The 21,307-nt window shown below is 49.3% G+C and overlaps 1 protein-coding gene across 3 annotated transcripts in view; it reads left to right on the forward strand.

The window, feature by feature from the left end:
• Window positions 1-21,307, forward strand: part of ITGA1 (integrin subunit alpha 1) — a 165,838-nt gene that overhangs the window by 24,744 nt on the left and 119,787 nt on the right. The gene's annotated exons all lie outside the window — the stretch shown is intronic.

A 21,307-nucleotide genomic window follows, 5' to 3' on the forward strand; every position in this document is an offset into this window, starting at 1 on the left:
AAGCACAACATAATCACTAAAAAGCAAAAATGTATGTTTTAATAACGTTTTGGCAACAACGTTTTTCAGGATTTTACTAATCTTGCTCATGTGACCTATTAGGAAGTAAAAACAGATGGGAGTGGATGGATGGCTGAACAAAATAAATGAAGGCATGAGATGGGGGCGGGGGGACAAGTCTTGGTTGCCAGTCTATTGATCTAAGGCTTCAATGCTGCCCATGCTTTTCTGAAGGTAAGGATGCAATCCCATGCAAGTTTAGACAGGAAGAAGTCCTACAGCTCCCAGCATGCACCAGACAGCATGAATGGCTGTGCATGCTGGGAGTTGTAGGATTTTTTTCCTGTCTAGACATGCATAGGATTGTGCCCTGAGCTTCACTGAACTCCATGGGCTTACTCCCAAATAAACATGCACAGGATTGGGCTGTTAGGAATCCTTTCTGCTCCTGTTGGGCTTGATTCCATATGCCCAAAGCTTGTATTGTGGGTGCATCTATCCTTCCGGACCCAGTCTGGGTGGCCTTTTTTTTCTTTTTTCTTTTTTTTTACTGAACTCTGTCTCTGCCACTAGGCTGAAAGTCCCCAGAAGAATACAAGCAGCTCTTTCTTTGTGTTGCTGATGAATATGTTAGTTCACTCTATGGTCCCTGACTGTTGTGCCTCTGTGTTCAGTATATGTTCCCACAATCTGTGGTACCTTTATTAGGACCAGCTACTGGCTAATATGAGAGTTGCATACTTGTCTTACAGAAGTAACCTCCTCAGGTGAGATAAAAAAGGATGTTACTGTGTCAGGTCATGTTTTTACTTACCTATGTTACTGAGGGCTTGTCCTTGGTGCCCTAGTTCTCTCAAACTAGCTTCTTTCATGTCCAAAAAAAGAAGTGTGACAGCATTTGTTAAAGCATAGGAAAGACTTGCCCTATTAATGACAGAATTCTGAATAATTTTCAATATAGAAATAAATAACGTTTTGTCAAATGTGTAAACATGCATTTAGCTCATAGCTACTGGTCTTAGTATAAAAGCTTTTTTTTTGTGAACTTGCCTACAACAGCAGCTGTTTATTCTCTTCCTGAATAAAGCGAATAAACCTCCAATTCTGATAAGCCATATTTTAAAAACTTGCCTTCCACTAGATAATAACTCTGGAAGGTTACAGCAGTTAAATGTTCAGTGAACAAATATTGTAGTATTTTAATCAAAATTTCAGCAAAGAGAAGACAGTTTTTTTCAGGGCTTATGGATATTGCACTAGATGTGTTAACATGCCAAGATAGTTGAGATGTCCTTCAGCACAGGAAAGGATTAAAAAAATCAGCAAAACTTCTTACCTAACATTTTTCAAAAATAGCTGTTTGTTAAAGTATAGCAGTATTGCCAGATCTTCTGGCTTTGACTCATTCAGTGCAGTTACTTAGATTTTCACCATCTCCTGGGAAGAACAGCATTCAGTTTGCCAGAAGACTAAGTTACAAAGCTGCCTTTGTAGCCCTTTGATTTAATAATCTTTTCCTTCTCTCATATAATTTAACACTTGAAGAACTGTTCCAATGAATTTACATTGTGGTGTATCCGCCTCTTTGAAATCTTTCATATTTTATTGGAATGTATTTGTTGCAAGATGCAGTTGGATGTTATATGAAAGGAGGCCTAAGCTGTAACTGTATACTGGGTTAGGAATAAGTCCCATTGTGCTCAGAGCATAGGAGACATGTACAGGATTGTGTTGATAGTCTTTGCAGCAGACCAGAGGGACCCTTGAAAACAATGCTTCTTGCTACAACCATCGCTTGTTCTCACTCCTGCTTCTGCATTGGATGTTGATATTTATATTAGAGCTGTGCATAAATAGCCTCCCAAAATTCTCCACTGTCTTTGTGGGCAGAGAAAATGGGAGGACAATTTCACCAAATTTCTCCATGGGGCGGAGAAATTCTCAAACGTTTCTCACAGGTAGGGCTCACCATTGGCAGGGGGTGTAGCACAACTTCTTTCTTTTTTCATAAGGGTTTTGTGGGGGCTTGTGCTGCCACTGCAAGTGGCAACAGCATCAACTATATTGTAAGGATGACCGCCATTTTGCATCCACTACGATGCAGGTGTGAGGGGGCAGTGTTGTGTCCACTCCAGGAAAGAGACAGAGCTAGTGCTATGACAAAATCTGTCGTCCGGGGTCCTGAAAGTTATCTTTTCCCATGAAAGAAACTTCCATTGTTCTATCTCACTCTTGGGGTGTCCTATAATTCATATCTGTGATGTTTTTGAGCTTATCTAATCACTGCAAGGCAACAAGGGTGCTGTGTGTGTGTGTGTTTTCTTTCTATTACACATCTCTCCACTGCTCTGCAGCCTCCCATGCTGGCTGCACTTCTTGATCTGAAAAAGCCCTATGTGAGGAATTACCTCATGACATCTTTCCCTGAGCTTTAATTGGAGTGTGGGAAGCTAAGGAGGTTACAGGCTGCCAGAGAGATGATGGTATGATGGAAGACAAGACACTCGTGCACACACACTCCTAGCCACCTCCTAAGTAAGTTAAGCTCAAGCAACATGAATCCAACCCATGGGAATTTCTCTGAAATGGTCTTCTCTGTCAAATTTCTTTTCAAAAGCAATTTCTTTTCTATCAGATTGAATGAGAATAGATGAAAAAAAGTGGGAGAAATTTTCGGCCCAGCACAAACTTAGATATTTATTTATTTTAAACATACTGTCATTCATGTCATTCATCAAATTTGATTCCAGGGCAGTTTACAACATTTAACAATTACTTGGTGGTGCTAAGGTCTGAGGTTCAAGACAAAATAGTCCACTTAAAACTTTTTTGAATATTTTCACGCTTCCAGAATAGATGTTTACAGCTAGAGAGAAAAATACAACCTAACTGCTCCATGAACAGAAGGAGAGTTGTGCACAGGGAATAAGTCCGCATAAGGCAGGGGTGCTGAACCTTTTTCAGTCTGAGGTCTAGATACAATTTCAGAGAAGCTCTTGGGGTCTGCATTGCAGTGGTGAGTTGAGCCAAAGACAGAAGAGGCAGGGCCAAAATACCAAAACCAGCATATTTTAGCTTAAAGCTCTTGTTTCCAGTAAGTAAGCTTTAGACTAAGCCCATTTCAACCTACTAGAATGGGGGGGGGGGGTGCAAAAGCTGGAAAAAGAACAAATAATTGACCATTGGGAGAAAGGGGAAGAAGGTGTGGCTGTCTGGGGCTCAACCTTGGATGGCTGAATTGGGACCCCAGGTAGGCCAGATTTGGCCCATGGACCTGAGGTTCAACACCTCTCCTGCAAGGCTAAAAACTGTATATCATTTTTTTTCAAAAGGCATTAGTCCTATAATAGTAACAACTACTGTTAACCTCTTCCTTCACCTCTTTGAAAGCTGTCCATATGAGCACTGAGCTGTACACACATGCCAGGTTCCCATGAGGGATCCTCAGGTGGTTACTTATTTCATTCATTCATTCAGTTCATGTATAACTCACCTTTCCCCCAAGGAGCTCGGGGCAGTGTTTATGGTCCTGCCGCCACCACCACACACACATGGCCTCCATTTTACCTTGCAACAACTCCATAAGATAAAGATCATGACTAGCACAAGGTCCCCCAGTGAGCTTTTTCACAAAAAATGGGAGGATTTGAATCTGTAGCTCAGCTCCTTCATTCGAATTCACCTCCCTAACTCCTATGTCATAGTGGCTTGGATTATGTAACTGAACAAGTTCCATTTTCTAGACTTCTATCAAGCCTAAAGGTTTTCCCCAAATCGCACAATTTTATCTGTTTGGAAAGAGATACAACATCTTGATTTAGTACATTTCTCTGCTTTAGTACATGTGTCCATTTGACACAGCGTTTTAAAGCTGTGACCTATGCAAATAACTTGGTATACTGCAGTGAAAAAAGCTTTTATGTGCTGGATTTGAACAAAGCCTAGTATTAGAACTGAACATGTCTTGATTATGGAATCTGAGCCCTTTGCGAGATATTCTGTTGTGCTGTAATTTAGTAGATGGCTGTCCACTTGTAATAAAGAGAATTCTAATCTTTTTTGCTTATTGGCAGTTGTCCAGAATGTCAGTTTCTTATTCTGCAAAGGTTAAAGATTAAAGCAGAGAAGCTAGAAGAAAAGTTAAACAAGAGTTCTTTTATGGCATATATGAATAAATAGGCAGATTTGGATTCTAAGCTGGAAAAATAGAAAGCATTGTATAAGGTTTTATCTGAAATACTGGTGTTGAGCCAAATGCAAAGTTAATGACCATATAAATTACAGTTTGGGCTTTTTAATACTTCAGTCCTAAATGCTAACGTTGTAGAACAGTCTTTCCCAACCTGATGCCCTCCAGATGTTTTGGCCGACAACTTTCAGCATTCCTGATCATTGGCTATGCTGGCTGGGGCTCCTGAGAGTTTAGATCCAAAATATCTGAAGTGTGCCAGGTTTGGGAAGGCTGCTATAGGATATAAAGAGCCTTCCAAAGCTTTTAGGAGTGCCAATGGGCAGATTTTCAGCTAGCATTGAATTCTCATATACATCATCTGTGTAATGGTATATCTCTAGTAGCTGTCAGGGTGGACACTGAGCCCATAGCATCCCAGAGTAGTTCTGATTCGGAGGAAGAGCAGTCGCTCCTAGGAGAGGAGCGCGCCCCTTTTTCCCAGGGCCTGCAGCTGACAGAGATTCCTCCCACCAACATTCCTAGATTAGAAAGCAGTCCAGGGAGTGACCCAGCACCGATAGCAGACTGGTTGGATGCGTGGCGCAGACGCAGAGAGCGGCACCAAATGGAGAGCGCGGAAAGGAGGCGTAGCACCCGGTTGGCGCTCAAAGAACGTTCCCTTTGAACGTTCGCTCAAAGGCGCTCCCTTTGTACTTCTATGGCAGTACAAAGGGAGCTTACTGTCAGGGTAGAAACTGAGCCCATAGAGCCCCAGAGCAGTTCTGATTCTGAGGAGGAACAGCAATCCGTGGGAGAGGAGCTTGCTCATCTCGCACAGGCACAGCAGCTGGCAGAGATTCCTCCTGCCAGCATTCCTGGGATAGATAGTGACCCTGGCAGTGAGAGAGCGCTGGAGGGGGGCTTGCTGGACGCTCGGCGCAGACACAGGGAGCGACAACGGATGGAGGGCACCGAAAGGAGGCGTAGCACTTGTTTGGAGCGCAGACAACGGTCACATCCCGAGGACCCAAGGGAAAGAGGGAGGATCTCTCCCTAGCCCATAAGTTCAGGGTCTTCCCGTGGTTCTCCTTCAAACGGGGACCAACTGCCTTACCTGGAGCTTAGGCTACTCAGCTATCTTTCCCCAGTGCTGTTCCTTGCTTAGTCACTAGTGATTAGTATCTGAAAGAGTCATAAAGTAATAAAGGAATAAAGCCTTGGAAAGAATCCTCGTCGTCTGTGTCCCTAGTTGGCTATTGGAGGGGACTGCAAGAGGCAGCTAGGGCGCTCCTGACAGCTTGGTCCCCGTTCCTCTTTTTTTTTTTTCTCTGCCCCTACTGCCTCTGGAGGCTGCCATGGACTTGGTGGTGCAAGCTCTCACGCAAGAGAACCAGGCTGTTTGTGATCAAGTGGCTCAGCTGACAACTGCCAGCTGTGAGCAGAGTCTGCGAATTGTGGTTCAACGCCCACCACCTCCAATTCCCCCCCCACTGCAAGTGCCCGGTGGCTCTGCCAGATACATTTTCTGGTGAGAAAGGACTTTTTCAGATTTTCCGGTCCCAATCGGAGATGTACATGCACCTATGACCTGAGGATTTCCTGATGGAACAGGTTCGCGTAGGGATGTACGAAAGTCCCTTACCTGATCCCGAAGCTTGATTCGCGGTGGGGGGGAGGCGCTCCGTCCCCTCGAAATTCTGGCCGGGGGGGAGGCGCCCCGTCCCTCCCCGCCGAAATTCTGGCCAGGGGGAGGCGCCCCATCCCTCCGGCCGCGAATCCTTCTGTCCTGCCGGGACGCAAATGGCGGCAGCCGCTGCCGTTTGCATCCCTGCAGTCAGCCGTGATAGGCCACGTAAATGTTTACGTAGCCTGTCACGGCTGAGTTCCGCTCTACGTGGGGTTACCCTTGAAGACGGTTCGGAAACTGCAGCTGGTACAGAACGCGGCGGCTCGCCTGATTAAAGGCAGCCGCCGGCGACATCACATCACTCCAGTGCTGAAGGAGTTGCACTGGTTACCAGTTGTTTTCCAGGCCAAATTCAAGGTGTTGGTTTTGACCTTTAAAACTCTATATGGTTCTGGCCCAGCCTATCTTAAGGAGCGCCTCCAGCAGCACCAGACAGGCCACTTAACAAGATCAGCCTCGGATGGCCTCTCTGTCCCATCAGCCAGGACAGCTAGACTGGTGGGGACGAGGGAGAGGGCCTTTTCTGTGGTGGCCCCCACTCTGTGGAACTCCCTCCCTAGGGAACTCCGTCATGCCCCCTCTTTAATGAGCTTCCATCGTGCATTAAAAACATTGTTGTTCAGGCAGGCATTTGGGGTGGGTTAGGGTATTTTAGAAAATGTTTTTATTGTAGAATTTTATTGTTTTAAACTGTTTTGATTGTATGTTGTACATCGCCCAGAGTGGCTGGGTGACCAGCCAGATGGGCGATTAATAAATTTAATAATAAAATAAATAAATAAATAAAAACGTGCATACGCAAATGGCGGCGCCCATGGGCGCCGCCATTTGCGTTCCTTATTTTGGCAAGTGTAGTCTACATAAATGTTTACGTAGACTACACTTGCCAAAATAAGGAACACAAATGGCGGTGCCCATGGGCGCCGCCATTTGCGTATGCGCGGGTTTTGTTTTTTTTTCACTCAGCCGTGATAGGCTACGTAAACATTTACATAGCCTATCACAGCTGACTGCAGGGACGGAAACAGCGGCGGCTACGGCCGCTGCCATTTGCGTCCCGGCAGGAGAGGAGGTTTCGTGGCCGGAGGGACGGGGCACCTCCCCCCCGGCCAGAATTTCGGGGGGAGGGATGGAGTGCCTCCCCCCCACCGCGAAGCAAGCTTCAGGATCAGGTAAGGGACTTTCATCCATCCCTACCCACTGCACATGCAGACGGCTTCTCAGGAGATTCGCCGCCTCAGGCAGGGCAAGGACTCAGTTTCCAGCTACGCGACAACTTTTTGCTTACTGATGCAAGATTTACAGTGGAATGATGCCACGCTGGTGGCTCAGTTTTTGGACGGTTTGAACGATGAGATCTTGGATGAATTGGCATGCATGCCGAGCCTGCCTACTTTGGAGGACCTCATCCAGACCTCCCTCCAGATGGATAGTCAGCTGGAGGGGCGCCGGCAGACCCAGCGGGGCGCCAGGGGCTGAGATTTCCCTCCTCCCACTCTCCCACATTTCCTGCCCCCTCCCCCACCCCCCACCCCTGCGGTGGAGGCGGAGGAGACCCCGATGCAGCTGAGGCTACCTGAGCCCCGCTGCCACCGGAGGAACTAGAGCGGCGGTGCATGGAGCGCCAATGCTTTCAGTGTGGAAAGCTGGGACATTTCACCAAAACCTGCCACGCCAGACCTGCAGCCCCACTGCCTCCTCCTCCTCTCCTTCCTCCTCCTCCTCCTCATCCCCAGGCCTGACTAGGCTGTCCCCCAAGCCTGTTGGGGGTCTCCAGTGTGGGGGTCGGTTCCCCACCAGGTGGGTGCCTTCCGCAACCCCCCCACCCTCCCATCTGCTATTGCATGTTCACCTCCGCTCCTCCCAGTGGGGTGGGGTGGAAGCCCTAGCTTTAGTGGACTCTGCGGCTACGACCAGCTTCATGGATGAAACGTTCGCCCTCTTCCACAAGATTCCTACCCTGCCTCTTCCTGCCCCCTTGGCAGTGGAGACTATCGATAGGCATCCTCTTTCTTCGGGCACGGTGACCCGGATTACAGCTCCACTCACTCTGCGCGCCCAGTCCCACATTGAGCGGATTCAGTTTCACTTGGCCAAGGTTCCCCTATACCCAATCATGCTGGGTGTTTCCTGGCTCTCTAAGCACAACCCTCAGATTTCTTGGGGGCTTCAGCAAGTGGAGTTTGCGTCTCCCTACTGCCAGGAGCATTGCCTCCCGACCGAGGCGCCAGTCCCAGCCCAAGTCTTAACCCTTTCCTCCCCCTCCTCGTCTGCTTCTGGCAGTTCTTCAGCTACCGTGATCCTCCCAGAGACGTATGCAGCTTTTCGGGATGTTTTCGACAAGAAGGAGGCTAACCAGCTCCCCCCTCACCGCCCTTTTGACTGTGCCATTAACCTCATTCCTGGGGCGACCATCCCTGCCAGCCAGCTGTATTCCGGAACTTCAAGCTCTGCGAGAATTTTTGGACACAAACCTCAGACGTGGCTTCATTCGCCCCTCCTCCTCCCCTGCCTGCGCCCCCACCATGTTTGTGCGCAAAAAATCGGGAGAACTCCTCCCGGTGCATGACTTTCGAGCGTTGAATTCAGTCTCGATCCCTGACAAGTACCCCCTCCCCCTCACACCGGAGATGCTGGAGTGCCTGGGGCGAGCCAAGATTTTCACAAAGTTGGACCTGCATGGCGCCTACAATCTGATTCGCATCCGGGAGGGGGATGAGTGGAAGACCTGTTTCGGCACCCAGTACAGAGCATATGAATACCTAGTGATGCCATTTGGGCTCGCCTGCACCCCCCCACACACACGTTTTCGTGTTTTATGAATGCCATCTTCCAGGACTATTGGGACACTTTCCTCATTTTGTATCTCGATGATTTACTTATATTTTCTGAGGACCCCCATGCCCATCAGCACCATGTCTCCACCATCCTCCAGCGCCTCCGTGAGCACCATCTTTATGCCAAGCTGGAGAAATGTGCATTGACCTAACCTCTTTGGACTATCTCGGCTACATTATCTCAGCTGACGGTATCAAAATGGATCCTGCAAAGGTCCAGGCTGTCCTCTCCTGGCAGGCTCCATCCACCAAGAAGGACTTGCAACATTTTCTGGGTTTTGCAGATTTTTACAGAATGTTCCTGCCCAGCTTTGCTCAGCTGACATATCCTCTCACGGACCTCCTTAAGGGCAGGAAATCTCCTTTTCATTGGACAGCATCTGCCCAACAGGCTTTCAAGAAACTTAAGAAGCTTTTTAGTTCTGAGCCGATCCTGGTACATCCCGACCCCAGGAAACCTTTTATAGTGCAAACTGATGCCTCTGACTTTGCAGTGGGGGTGGTGCTTTTTCAGCCAGATTGGGCGGGAACTGGGTTGCAACCCTGCTCCTACCACTCCAGGAAGCTGAACATGTCTGAGAGGAATTATACCATCTAGGAGAAGGAACTGTTGGCCATCAAGTCCACTTTGGAGACCTGGCGTCATCTGCTGGAGGGGGCACAGCACCCAGTCGAAGTTAGAACCGACCATCTCAACCTGGAACATCTTCAGACAGCCCATGCCTTAAACCAGCGGCAGATTAGGTAGTTGCTTTTTTTTTTCCTGGTTCCACCTTAAGATTTGCCATGTGAAGGCCTCCGACAACCTACAAGCAGATGCTCTTTCTCGTAAGCCTGACCTCCAGCCAGGGGGTGAGGGAAATCCCCCCCCCCAATTCTTCCTTCCTAGAGCCTGGCGGCAGCTGCGGTGCCTCACTCTTGGGAGGAGCTCCTTCACTCTGAACAGCCTCAGGATGCTTTTGTCCGCACAAAAGTGGAGGAATTGGGGCTAGCCTCTGCCCCCCCACTCTCCCCCCTTCTCTTTGCGAGGTGGCCTGCTTTACCATTCTGACCGGGTCTATGTGCCTTCTAGACCTCTCTGCGAGAAGGTTCTCCATCAGTGCCACGACTCCCCCACCACTGGGCATTTTGGCTTCACCAAGACCCTGCACAGAGTGACACGGGATTTTTGGAGGCCTCGTGTGTGTCGGGACGTCAAGACCTATGTCGCCTCCTGCCCAACCTGCCAGTGGGCGAAGGCCCCCTCAGGCAAGCCCACAGGCTTGCTTCACCCCCTGCCTACCCCCTCAGGACCTTGGAAACTGCTCTCCCTTGACTTCATCACTGACTTGCCTTGCTCACACGGTAAGACCACTATTCTGGTGGTGGTGGATTTGTTTTCTAAGATGTCCCATTTCATCCCCTGCTCTGGGTTGCCCACAGCCTGGGAGACGGCAGAGCTTTTTTTGGCACATGTTTTCCAGCTCCACGGATAGCCCGAGGGTCTCATTTCGGATAGGGGGGCCCAATTCACTGCCCATTTCTGGAGGGAGCTACTTGGGCTTCTCCATGTGACGCTCCGTCTTTCCTCCACCCACCATCCACAGACGGACGGTCAGACCGAGAGCACCAATGCAACTCTGGAGCAATATTTGTGCTGTTATGTCAATTACCAGCAAGATGACTGGTTTCCTTGCTGCCTCTCACAGAATTTGCTTATAACAATGCCTGCCATGCTTCCACCCGCCAAACTCCATTTTTTGCCAATTTTGGTTACCACCCCAAGGCTTTCCCGTCCACCCTAGCTCCCTCTTCGGTGCTGGCGGCCCATGAGTTTTTAGAGGAGTTGCGTAACACCACCTGTTACGGGACTCCCTCAAGCAAGCCAAGACAGCCTACAAGGCCTCTGCGGACCAGCAGCGCCAGCCGGGTCCATCTCTGCAACTGGGGGACTGGGTTTGGTTGTCCACCCAATACCTCCCATCTCACTCACCTGCAAAGAAGCTCGCGCCTCACCGCACTGGGCCTTTCCAGATTATGGCCCAGATTAACCCTGTTGCTTTTCGTCTGGTTCCCCCCGCCTCCATGAAGATCCATCCTGTTTTTCATTGGTCCTTGCTGTCCCCCCTGGTTTCTGGCAACCCTCATTGCTCAGCCGGCTCCCCGCCCCCAGTGCTGGTGGAGGGGGAGGAGGAGTTTGAGGTCACGGAGATTCTGGACTCCCGCCTTTCTCACGGCCGCCTGCCTGGTGGACTAGAAGGGGTACGGGCCAGATGAGCGATCCTGGGAACCCGCGGAAAATGTGCATGCTCCATTACTGCTGAGGTGTTTCCACCAGCTGTACCCACACAAACCCGGGACCCCAGGGGAGGAGCACGAGGGGGGGCCTCATGGGAGTGGGGATGATATCAGGGTGGAAACTGAGCCCATAGAGCCCCAGAGCAGTTCTGATTCTGAGGAGGAACAGCAATCCGTGGGATGGAGCTCACTCATCCCTCACAAGCACAGCAGCTGGCAGAGATTCCTCCTGCCAGCATTCCTGGGATAGATAGTGACCCTGGCAGTGAGAGAGTGCTGGATGGGGGCTTGCTGGACACTCGGCGCAGACGCAGGGAGTGACGACGGATGGAGGGCACCGAAAGGAGGCGTTCCGCTCGTTAGGCGCTCAAACAACGGTCGCATCCTGAGGACCCAAGGGAAAGAGGGAGGATCTCTCCATAGCCCATAAGTTCAGAGTATTCCTGTGGTTCTCCTTCAAACGGGGACCAACTGCCTTACCTGGAGCTTAGGCTACTCTGCTATCTTTCCCCAGTGCTGTTCCTTGCTTAGTCGCTAGTGATTAGTATCTGAAAGAGTCATAAAGGAATAAAGCCTTGGAAAGAATCCTCGTCATCTGTGTCCTGAATTCGCTATTGGAGGGGACTGCAAGAGGCAGCTAGGGCGCTCCTGACACTTACATATGTAGAGAGGTATCTGCATAGGCTCCCTCCAGACTAGAGTTGAATGCACAGCTGCCAAGATTGTGGCAAGCATGTGCATCATTTGTGGCTGGTAACACAATCCCATTTCTTCCCCCCACCCCACCCCCATGACTTCACTGAGTCCATGAAAGGGTAGTTGTTTAAAAATGTTCAACAATTTGCTTAGTTTGGAGAAAGTAAAAGATTTCACAGTGGGCCATTCTCTGTCCTGGCTGTCCCCAGCCCATTAAAAATTAAGCCCTTTCCTATCTGCATAGTTCATGGGCTCTGTCCCTTAGTCATGCTAGTATGACAACGTGGTTGGAACTAGCTTTTCTCTAATACCAGTGAGACCTGCAGTGAGACCTGCAACAAAAGGTTACCATGTAGAGCAGCATTTCCCAAACTGCTGCCCTCCAAATGTGTTAGGAGAACTTCAGCTATTGGGTGGTATAGAAATAAATGGATGGATGGATGGATGGATGGATGGATGGATGGATGGATGGATGGGACTGCAACTCCCATAATTCCCAGCCAGCATGGCCAATGGCCATCTGGCTGGGAATTATGGGAGTTGCAGTCCTAACACATCTAGAGGGCAGCAGGTTGGGGAAGCCTGCTGCAGAGTGCTCCTAGTTATCTACACCCACTCTCAAGATACTCCATTCCATTAGTGCTCCCTGGTTTTCCATGTTTCTCCCTCAGTCGGCACTCCATGGCCCTTGAGCATGCTTAGTCTTCACTGGGCTATTTGGTGTTTGATGGGATTATTTAGTAATGATGCCTCCTATCAGAAAGGCAACCAGCAGTAGGGATGTACGAAAGTCACTTACCGTTTTGTGGATCTGCTTCGCGGTGGGGGGGGGAGGCGCTCCGTCCCTCCCCCCGGAGTCCTGCCCGGCCGGCTCCGCTCCGCGGGGATTCCATGGAGCCGCCGGCCAGCTCCGCCCGCAGCCGGACATCCAGCCGCTGGGCAGCAGGGACGCAAATGGCAACTGCCGTAGCCACCGCCGTTTGCATCCCTGTATTTAACCCTGTATTTAACCATGATAGGCTATTACGGTGAAAATAAAGAGGAACGCAAATAGCGTAGTGGGCGCTATTTGCGTTTCCCTTTATTTTCGCCGTAGTAGTCTACGTAAATATTTACGTAGAACTAAAACGGCGAAAAATAAGGAACGCAAATGGCGGCCGCCATAGCCGCCGCCATTTGCGTACGCTGTTTTTTGGTGGTTTTTTTACCCAGAAGTGATAGGCTACGTAAGTCTTTACGTAGCCTATCACGTCTGTGTAAAAAAAAAAAAACAGACTACAAATGGTGGCGGCGGCAGCCAGTTGGAAGACCAGCCGCCGCTGGAGCTGCCGCCGTCCGTAACATCCGCCCCAGGTAAGTCTCGTCCCAGGGGGAATCCGCGGGGGGGCGGGGGGGCAGGCCGTTCTGCCACAGATTTTGGGGGGTCGAATGCCAGTGCATTCGGCCTCACTGAAATCCGTGGCGGAATTCTCCGCCATCCCTAACCAGCAGAGAAAAACAAAAAGGCAAAGAATGAGCGTTTCGTGGTCCCACATGCACACAAAGCTATCGTAGAATAAAAGGCGATCACAGCCTTCTTAAGTGAAGAAATAGTAAAATGGTGTTACTCACAAATAATCTTGCATATAAAATGTAGGTACAGCGTAAGGTTTCAAACAGTTTGTTCAGTCCATTTTGTGTTCCATTATACAGGCAGGAGCAAGAGAGCAAACACACATGCTCCCAGAAATAGTGGAAGTCAGAGGGGGGAGAGGAAGGGGAGTAGCAAAAGGAAGAAATCACAGGAAACCACATTGTTGGCTATAGAGATCCTAAGGCTAGCTATGGTGAAGATTCCCATGAACTAATTGCAGCACTGCCCCCTTCTAGTAACTTTGCAGACGAGGTTTCAATATTCCCAACAGAGTTCTTCCCCTTTAATGTTTCGATCAAGTGATTTGTACTTCTGCAAACCTTTGGTTTCCCCTAAGCCTGCTAATCCCTTCCTCTTGTGCATGGGTAGGGATGTACGAAAGTCACTTACCTGAACCCAAGAGTTGATTCGCGGTGGGGGGGAGGCGCTCCGTCCCTCCCCCCAAAATTCTGGCCGGGGGGGAGGCGCCCCGTCCCTCCGGCCGCGAATCCTGTCCTGCCGGGACGCAAATGGCGGCGGCTGTAGCCGCCACCATTTGCGTCCCTGCAGTCAGCCGTGATAGGCTACGTAAATGTTTACGTAGCCTATCATGGCTGAGTGGGGGGAGGGAAGCCGCTGCTGCCGAACCGCCACCGCAGCCGCCGCCACCAGGGACATTCGCACAAGGTAAGTCCCGTCCCGGGGGGGCGGGGGGGCAGACCGTTTCTCCACCAATTTCGGGGGGCCAAATGCGCTGGCATTCGGCCTCCCCGAGATTTGTGGAGAAATTCTCTGACATCCCTATGTGGCGCTGTTTTGCCTGTATAAGGATCCAGGCTCAGGGAATGAGTTCACTGTTAGTATATACAGTCAGGGCCAGAAATATTGGAACAAGGATAACTGTTTTGGCAGCTGGCCTCTGTACACCACCACATTGAAGTTGAAAGGAAACACACCCAGATGGGAGCGAAGTCAGGACTTTCAGCTGTAATTCAAGGGGTTTGACAAAAGTGGGGCACCAACCATTCAGGAAGTACAGCCAGTGGCATACACACACACCCATCGTTGGTGGCCCATAAGTAATGGAACGAATGGCTGACAAGCAGCTGCATGTCCAGGTGTGGCCTGTTTCCTGGGGACCCCATGACCAATCAAGCAGATAAAAGGCCTGGAGGTGGTTCTGAGTGTTATATTTGCATTTGGTAGCTGTTCACTGGACCTCCCAACATGAAGTCCAAAGAGGACGGAGGCCATCATTAGGCTGAGGAAACAAAATAAACCCATCAGAGAGATAGCAAAAACAGTGGGGGTGGCCAATACAACAGTTTGGAACATCCTGAAAAAGAAGGCATTAACTGGCAAGCTCAGCAACAGCAAAAGGCCTGGAAGACCACGGAAGACAACTAAAGTGGATGACCGCAGAATTCTGCTCACGGTGAAGAGGAACCCTTTCACAACATCTAGACAGGTCAAGAACACTCTTGCAGAGGTAGGCATGTCACTGTCAACATCTACAGTCAAGAGACAGCTTTATGAATGTAAATACAGAGGCTTCACAACAAGGTGCAAACCACCGGTAACGCTCAAGAACAGACAGGCCAGATTAGCCTTTGTCAGCAAACACCTAAAAAAGCCTGCCCAGTTCTGGAATAAGATTCTTTGGACTGATGAAACCAAGATTAACTTGTACCAGGAGGATGGGAAGAGAAAAGTATGGAGAAGGAAAGGAACAGCTCATGATCCAAAGCACGCCACATCATCTGTCAAACATGGTGGAGGCAGTGTTATGGCATGGGCATGTATGGCTGCCCATGGAACCGGGTCACTGGTGTTTATTGATGACCTGACTGCTGATCAAAGCAGCAGGATGAATTCTGAAGTGTATAGGGCTATACTTTCTGCTCAGATTCAGCCGAATGCTGCCAAACTGATAGGAAGCCGCTTCATATTGCAGATGGATAATGACCCAAAACATACAGCAAAAGCTACCCAAGAGTTTCTCAAGGCAAAGAAGTGGGATGTTCTTCAGTGGCCAAGTCAGTCACCTGATCTCAACCCAATAGAGCATGCTTCTCACTTCCTGAAGACAAGACTGAAGGCAAAAAGACCCACAAACAAGCAGCAGCTGAAGGCAGCTGCAGTAAAGGCCTGGCAAAGCATCTCGAGGGAGGAAACTCCGCATTTGGTCATGTCCATGGGTTCCAGACTTCAGGCAGTCATTGACTGCAAAGGATTTTCATCCAGGTATTAGGGATGTACGAATCCCTTACCTGGCTCTGACAAGGGGCATCCGCGGTGGGGGGGAGGCGCTCCGTCCCTCCCCCCAGAATCCTGCCCGGCCAGGTCCACTCCGTGGCCAGGCCACAGAGCTGCCAGCTGGCTCCGGCCGCCTGCAGCTGGACATCTGGCCGCTGGACAGCCCTGCAGGGATGCAAATGGTGGCTGTCGTAGCCGCCTCCATTTGCATCCCTGTATTGAGCCGTGATAGGCTACGTAAATATTTATGTAGCCTATCACGGCAGGGGGAAAAACCCTGTCAGGGTGGACACTGAGCCCATAGAATCCCAGAGTAGTTCTGATTCTGAGGAAGAGCAGTCGCTCCTGGGAGAGGAGTGCGCTCCTCTTTCCCAGGACCAACAGCTGACGGACATTCCTCCCACCAGCATTCCTAGTTTAGTTAGCAGTCCAGGGAGTGACCAAGCACAGATAGCAGACTTGGTGAATGCGCGACGCAGACGCAGAGAGCGGCGCCAGATGGAGGGTGCGGAAAGGAGGCGAAGTGCCAGGTTGGCGCGCAAACAACGGCTGCGCCCAGAGGCTCCAAGGGAAAAGGGGAGGGACTCTCCCTAGTCCTTAAGTTCAGGGGTCTGCCAGTAATTCCCTTTCAAACGGGGACCAACGTTTCCAACATAGGGCATAGGTACTGTGCTGCTCAGATCTAGTTGCAATCAGTATAGGTGTTAAGTTGTAAAAGAAGAATAAAGCTTTGAAAGGAATTCCTTTGTCTGTGTCTGGACTTGGCTACTGGTTTAGACAGAGAGAGACCTCCAAAGAGCCCTTGACAAACCCCAGTGTACACAAATGGCAGTAGCTGCCGCCATTTGCGTACGCTGGGTTTTTTCCTGCCCTGCCGTGATAGGCTACATAAATACTTACATAGCCTATTACGGCGGGGGGGGGGGGAGAAACCCAGTGTATGCAAATGGCAGTAGCCGCCGCCATTTGCATACGCTGGGGTTTCTCTCCCCCCCACCCCGACGTGATAAGCTATGTAAATACTTACATAGCCTATTACGGCTAGGAAGAGGAGGCAGCGAATGGCGGCCAGGACGGCCGCCATTCGCAAAGCAGCGCAGACAGGAGCAGGTAAGTGCTCCGTTTCGTGCGCCTTTCGTGGGGTGGGGGTGGCGGGGACTTCATCCCACGCGCCTTTCGTGGGGTGGGGGGGTGGGGGCTTCATTCCGCAAGGGATTTCGGGGGGGGCAAATGCATTGGCATTCGGCCTCACCGAGATCTGTCGCGGAATTCTCTGACATCCCTACCAGGTGTTAAAGGCGATCCTTAAGTTTGAAATTATATTGGTTTGTTCCATTACTTATGAGCCACCAACGTTGGGTATGTGTGCATGCCACTGGCTGTCCTTCCTGAATGGTTAGTGCCCCACTTTTGTCAACCCCCTTGAATTACAGCTGAAAGTCCTGACTTCGCTCCCATCTGGGTGTGTTTCCTTTCAACTTCATTGTGGTGGTGTACAGAGGCCAGCTGCCAAAACAGTTATCCTTGTTCCAATATTTCTGGCCCTGACTGTACTAGGATAAGAACTTCACTACCTTCTCCTCTCTAATTAAAATTATTGTCTTTGCATGCGGTTTTTGGAATGTTTACAACCTTTTAGAGGGCTTCCAATGAAAGCAATTTTGTTAGAGCACAATGACACTGGTTCGTTTTTCATCATAAGAGCAAAGCCAAGAAAATGTCTTTCCCCTTACTCTCCTTTACTGTCAACTTTTAAAACTTTTGCTGTTTTCCCAAGGATCATAAGAGCACTAATGGAAGCAAGCAGACTTTTACAAGCAATCATTCTGTTCTATCGGCTTGGACTACTGTAAAAGGCACTGAATGGCTTGATTATGGCCCTCATAAAATGCACTGTGGATCCTAGCAACACTTAATTATCAACAACTTTTATAAGCTTCACTCTTCTCCAGGGAACTTTATCCACAAGAAACACCTTCACTACAAGACCCATTAAAAGGAATGGGAGGGCCAAAAGAATCTGATTGTACTCTTTCACATATCCTATTCATTTGAGTTTGGCTTACACAGGACCAAGCTCTGCAGCTTGTACCATAACCTTTTGAATCTTAAAATATTCTAAGAATAACATTCAAGATACTCTGTGCTATAGAAAACATTACAGATCCATATAGATTTTTTTTTTCTGAATTTACAAAGAGCCCTGCTGGATCAGACCAGACCAGGTCTAACATTCTGCTTACCACAAGATGTAGGGATGGCAACCATCTTGAATGGCTTTAAAGGGAGATTAGACAAATTCCTGGAAGAATTTCCTTCCAAATTCCTGGAAGCCTTCCTGGAAGGCAATCAGTGGCTACTAGTCATGATGGCTACTTATTGCCTCCAGTATTGGAAGTAGTATGCCTCTAAACACCAGATGCTGGGAAACATGAGTGGGAGGGTACTATTGCACTCATGTCCTACTTGTGGGCTTCCTATAGGCATCTGGTTGGTCATGTGAGAACAGAATGCATAGGTGACCACACTTGAGAGGGCCTTCTCTGCAGTGGCCCCAAACCTTTGAAGCAAGCTGCCATTGGAGGTCTGCCATACTCCGTCATTGCAAGCTTTTAAGAAGGCCTTGAAAACATATTTTACCATGGCCTTCTCTTGATATGACTGCTGTGGTTGTTGTTGCACGAGGGCCCCTTGGCAACAGCTGAGTAGCTTGGGCAGGTAGCCTTTGCTGCAGGCAGGTACGGGGCCCGTCGGCAGCATTATGATGATGGTCCATTGGAATCTAGCACCAGCCCTGACTCTGGCTGTGCTCAGAATGAACGAACAATCAACAGCTTGGCTCCTAGAATGAACAAAAGCCTTCTTTCAAATTCCTACATTCTTGATTGAATTGGGGCTGCTTGATTCCACAGCACAAAGACCATGTACCTCAGAGACAAGCGGACAGCGGTTTCTAGAACAAAAGTACCACAGGGTACCTTTTTCTATTATTTATACTTAATGGAGCTAGCACTATAGTTAAAAACTCCATCATTCAGCACAGACATCCAAACAAACAAACCACAAATGAAGGGTGTTTCTACATTAAGCAAAAAAGCCATAAAACCCCACGTCCTTTCCAGAGCTTCCTGCTTGCGGTTTCTTTGCGGGATTAGGAAGGGCTTCTTTACACGGCAGTCACATGGTTTGAACTGAGGGAGTGCCTCCATCCCTCCCTGGCTTGTGTGCAAGGAGGTGGGGGGGGGAGTCTTGTTTTCATAGCTTAACTTCTGCTGTACTGTTTTCTCGCAGCCCTTAGAAAACCTCTGACTTACTTACTTCTGAATAGACACAAAATGTAAGATTGTGCTGTAAGACTGCAACCCTTGGCACACTTATGTGGAAGTAAGCCGCATTGAACTCAGTGGGACTTCTGAGTAGACATAAGATCACCCTGTAAGTCTGCAACCCTTGGCACACATACTTGGGAGAAAGCCATTGAAATTAATAGGGTGCTCTGAAACAACAGAGGACGTTGCTTCTGAGCTTGGTGGGGTGGGGGATCAGTTGTGTCTCCCTTCATTGCAGGGAGTAGGGATGTACGAAAGGACTTACCTGTTTCGTTTTGTACATCCGTGGGGGGGGAGGCGCTCTGTCCCTCCCCCCGAAATCCTCAACGGCCGGCTCCACTCTGCGGCGACTTTGCGGAGCTGACGGCCGGGGCAGCCCACAGTGACATCCGGCCACTGCTGGGCTGCGCAGGGACGCAAATGGCAGCTGCCGTAGCTCACACCATTTGCGTTCCCTTTTTTTTTTTTTGCCATGATAGGCTACGTAAATATTTGGCATCCCTGCATTAGCCATGATAGGCTACAAAAGTATTTACGTAGCCTATCACGGCTAAAATGGTGAAGTGAATGGCGGCCACAGACGCAGACACCATTCGCAGAGCAGTGCGGATGGCAGCAGGTGAGTGCTCCGTTTCGCACGCCTTTCGCGGGGTGGGGGGCCGGGGGGCTTCGTTCCACCACAGGTTTCGGGGGGCCGAATGCACTGGCATTTGGCCTCACCAAGATCCGTGGCGGAATTCTCCACCATCCCTATCAGGGAGGCATTTTACCCTCTTCTCCCTCCAACTGAGAAACACAGAGGCAGCAGACGCAATCGGCGGGCAATTCTTGCCCTTATTCCTGTCAAATCTCATCCTGACTGCCCCAACAACTCAAAACAAACACCCACAGCAGGCAGACACAGAGGTTTCTTCCGCTATTGGAGAATTTCACAGGGAGGTCATGGCACTCCTGTTCCATGGACTGGTAAAAATACCACTTTTTTTGTATTTGGGGAAAACACAAGATAGGCTGGAGGAAATGGCAGGAGACACCCTGGAGGGTAACGGCGTCATCTAAAGAGCCTGCAAATTTCCGAGACAGAGCCATCTCAATAGCAGGATAAAAGCTCAGTGTGATGAACCCCGAAATTTCTCAGTTCAGTTTTCAGGGCATCATTGCACCTGGGAGGGAGCTCCATTGAACTCAGTGGTGCTTACTGCTGACCACAAAGTTTGAACTCATAAAATGCATTAAGCTTCAGTGGATGACATCATTGTTCCTGCTCTGAAAAAGTATTGGAACTGTACTCCCCTGTGTTCCTGCTCCACTGTACCACGGGGGCTGAAGCAGAGTCTTTTCCCCAAGTCTCAGGAGTGGACAACTTGTGGCCTTCCAGATGTTGATCTACAGCTCCCATCAGTCCTAGCCAGCATAGCCAATGGTGAGGGATCATGGGAGTTGTAGGCCAAAACATCTGGAGGGCCACAAGTCTGCCCCCCTGCCGTCCTAGGGTGATGCTAACCACTAGGGGCTTAAATATTAACTGTTGAAGAATAAACCTTTTATTCACTCGTCACAACATTACGAAGTTATTTTGTTCCACCCATATGGAAACTTATGATGATGAGCTTCCATCCTGAAGCCCCAGCAAGACACAAAGTCATTGTATAGGACTCTGATACTATACAAAAAAGGACAATACTTTAAATAACGGCCTGACTGTCTCCAACTTAAAACTCGGGATGTATGAATTGTGCTCATACCGTTCTGCTTGACTTTCGCAGTTTGCATCCTCTGTCCCTTTCCGCTGGCTGCAAGCCCCCAAAATTCTCTGTTGTTTTTTTCGCTTCGGAAGTTACGTAAATAAATCCGCACCAGCTGTCGAAAAATCCTCCACACCCAACAGCCGCCCATCCCGTTCCGCCATCCCGCAAAACACTATTCTTCGTAAATATTTACATAGTTTCCATTGGCCGGAATTGACCCTGTGTAACTTCCACCGCACTTACCATTGTTTGTTGTGATTGCTTACGTATTTTCTCCCTAGGGGGGAATCCCCCTGTAACTTCCGCCGCACTCGCCATTGTTTGGTGTGATTGCTTACGTATTTTCTCCCTAGGGGGGAATCCCCCTGTAACTTCCACCGCACTCACCATTGTTGTGATTACCTTGGCCGGAACTTTCCTGCTATTTTCGTAATTGTTTATGTATTTTTTTTCATTGCCACCTGGAATGTTTCCTGCCATCTGTGCGCTCCTCTGCTGTCTTGTTTTCTTGGACAGGGACAGGGATTTTATTAATTTCTATGAATTTGTGCTTGATGTTCCTCGTGTTTACTGGTCTTGTTAACCTCAGAAAACCGTCTCCCAAATAAAAAAAAATGGGGCTCCACCAACAAGTCACTGTCTCTCTGTGTGGAGTGGAAAGAAAAATGGTCAGGGAATGTGCTAGCGAATAAAT

This window comes from Heloderma suspectum, chromosome 2 (assembly GCF_057233095.1).
Source record: "Heloderma suspectum isolate Gila_16-S chromosome 2, 16-S_ref, whole genome shotgun sequence".
Classification (NCBI taxonomy): domain Eukaryota; kingdom Metazoa; phylum Chordata; class Lepidosauria; order Squamata; family Helodermatidae; genus Heloderma; species Heloderma suspectum.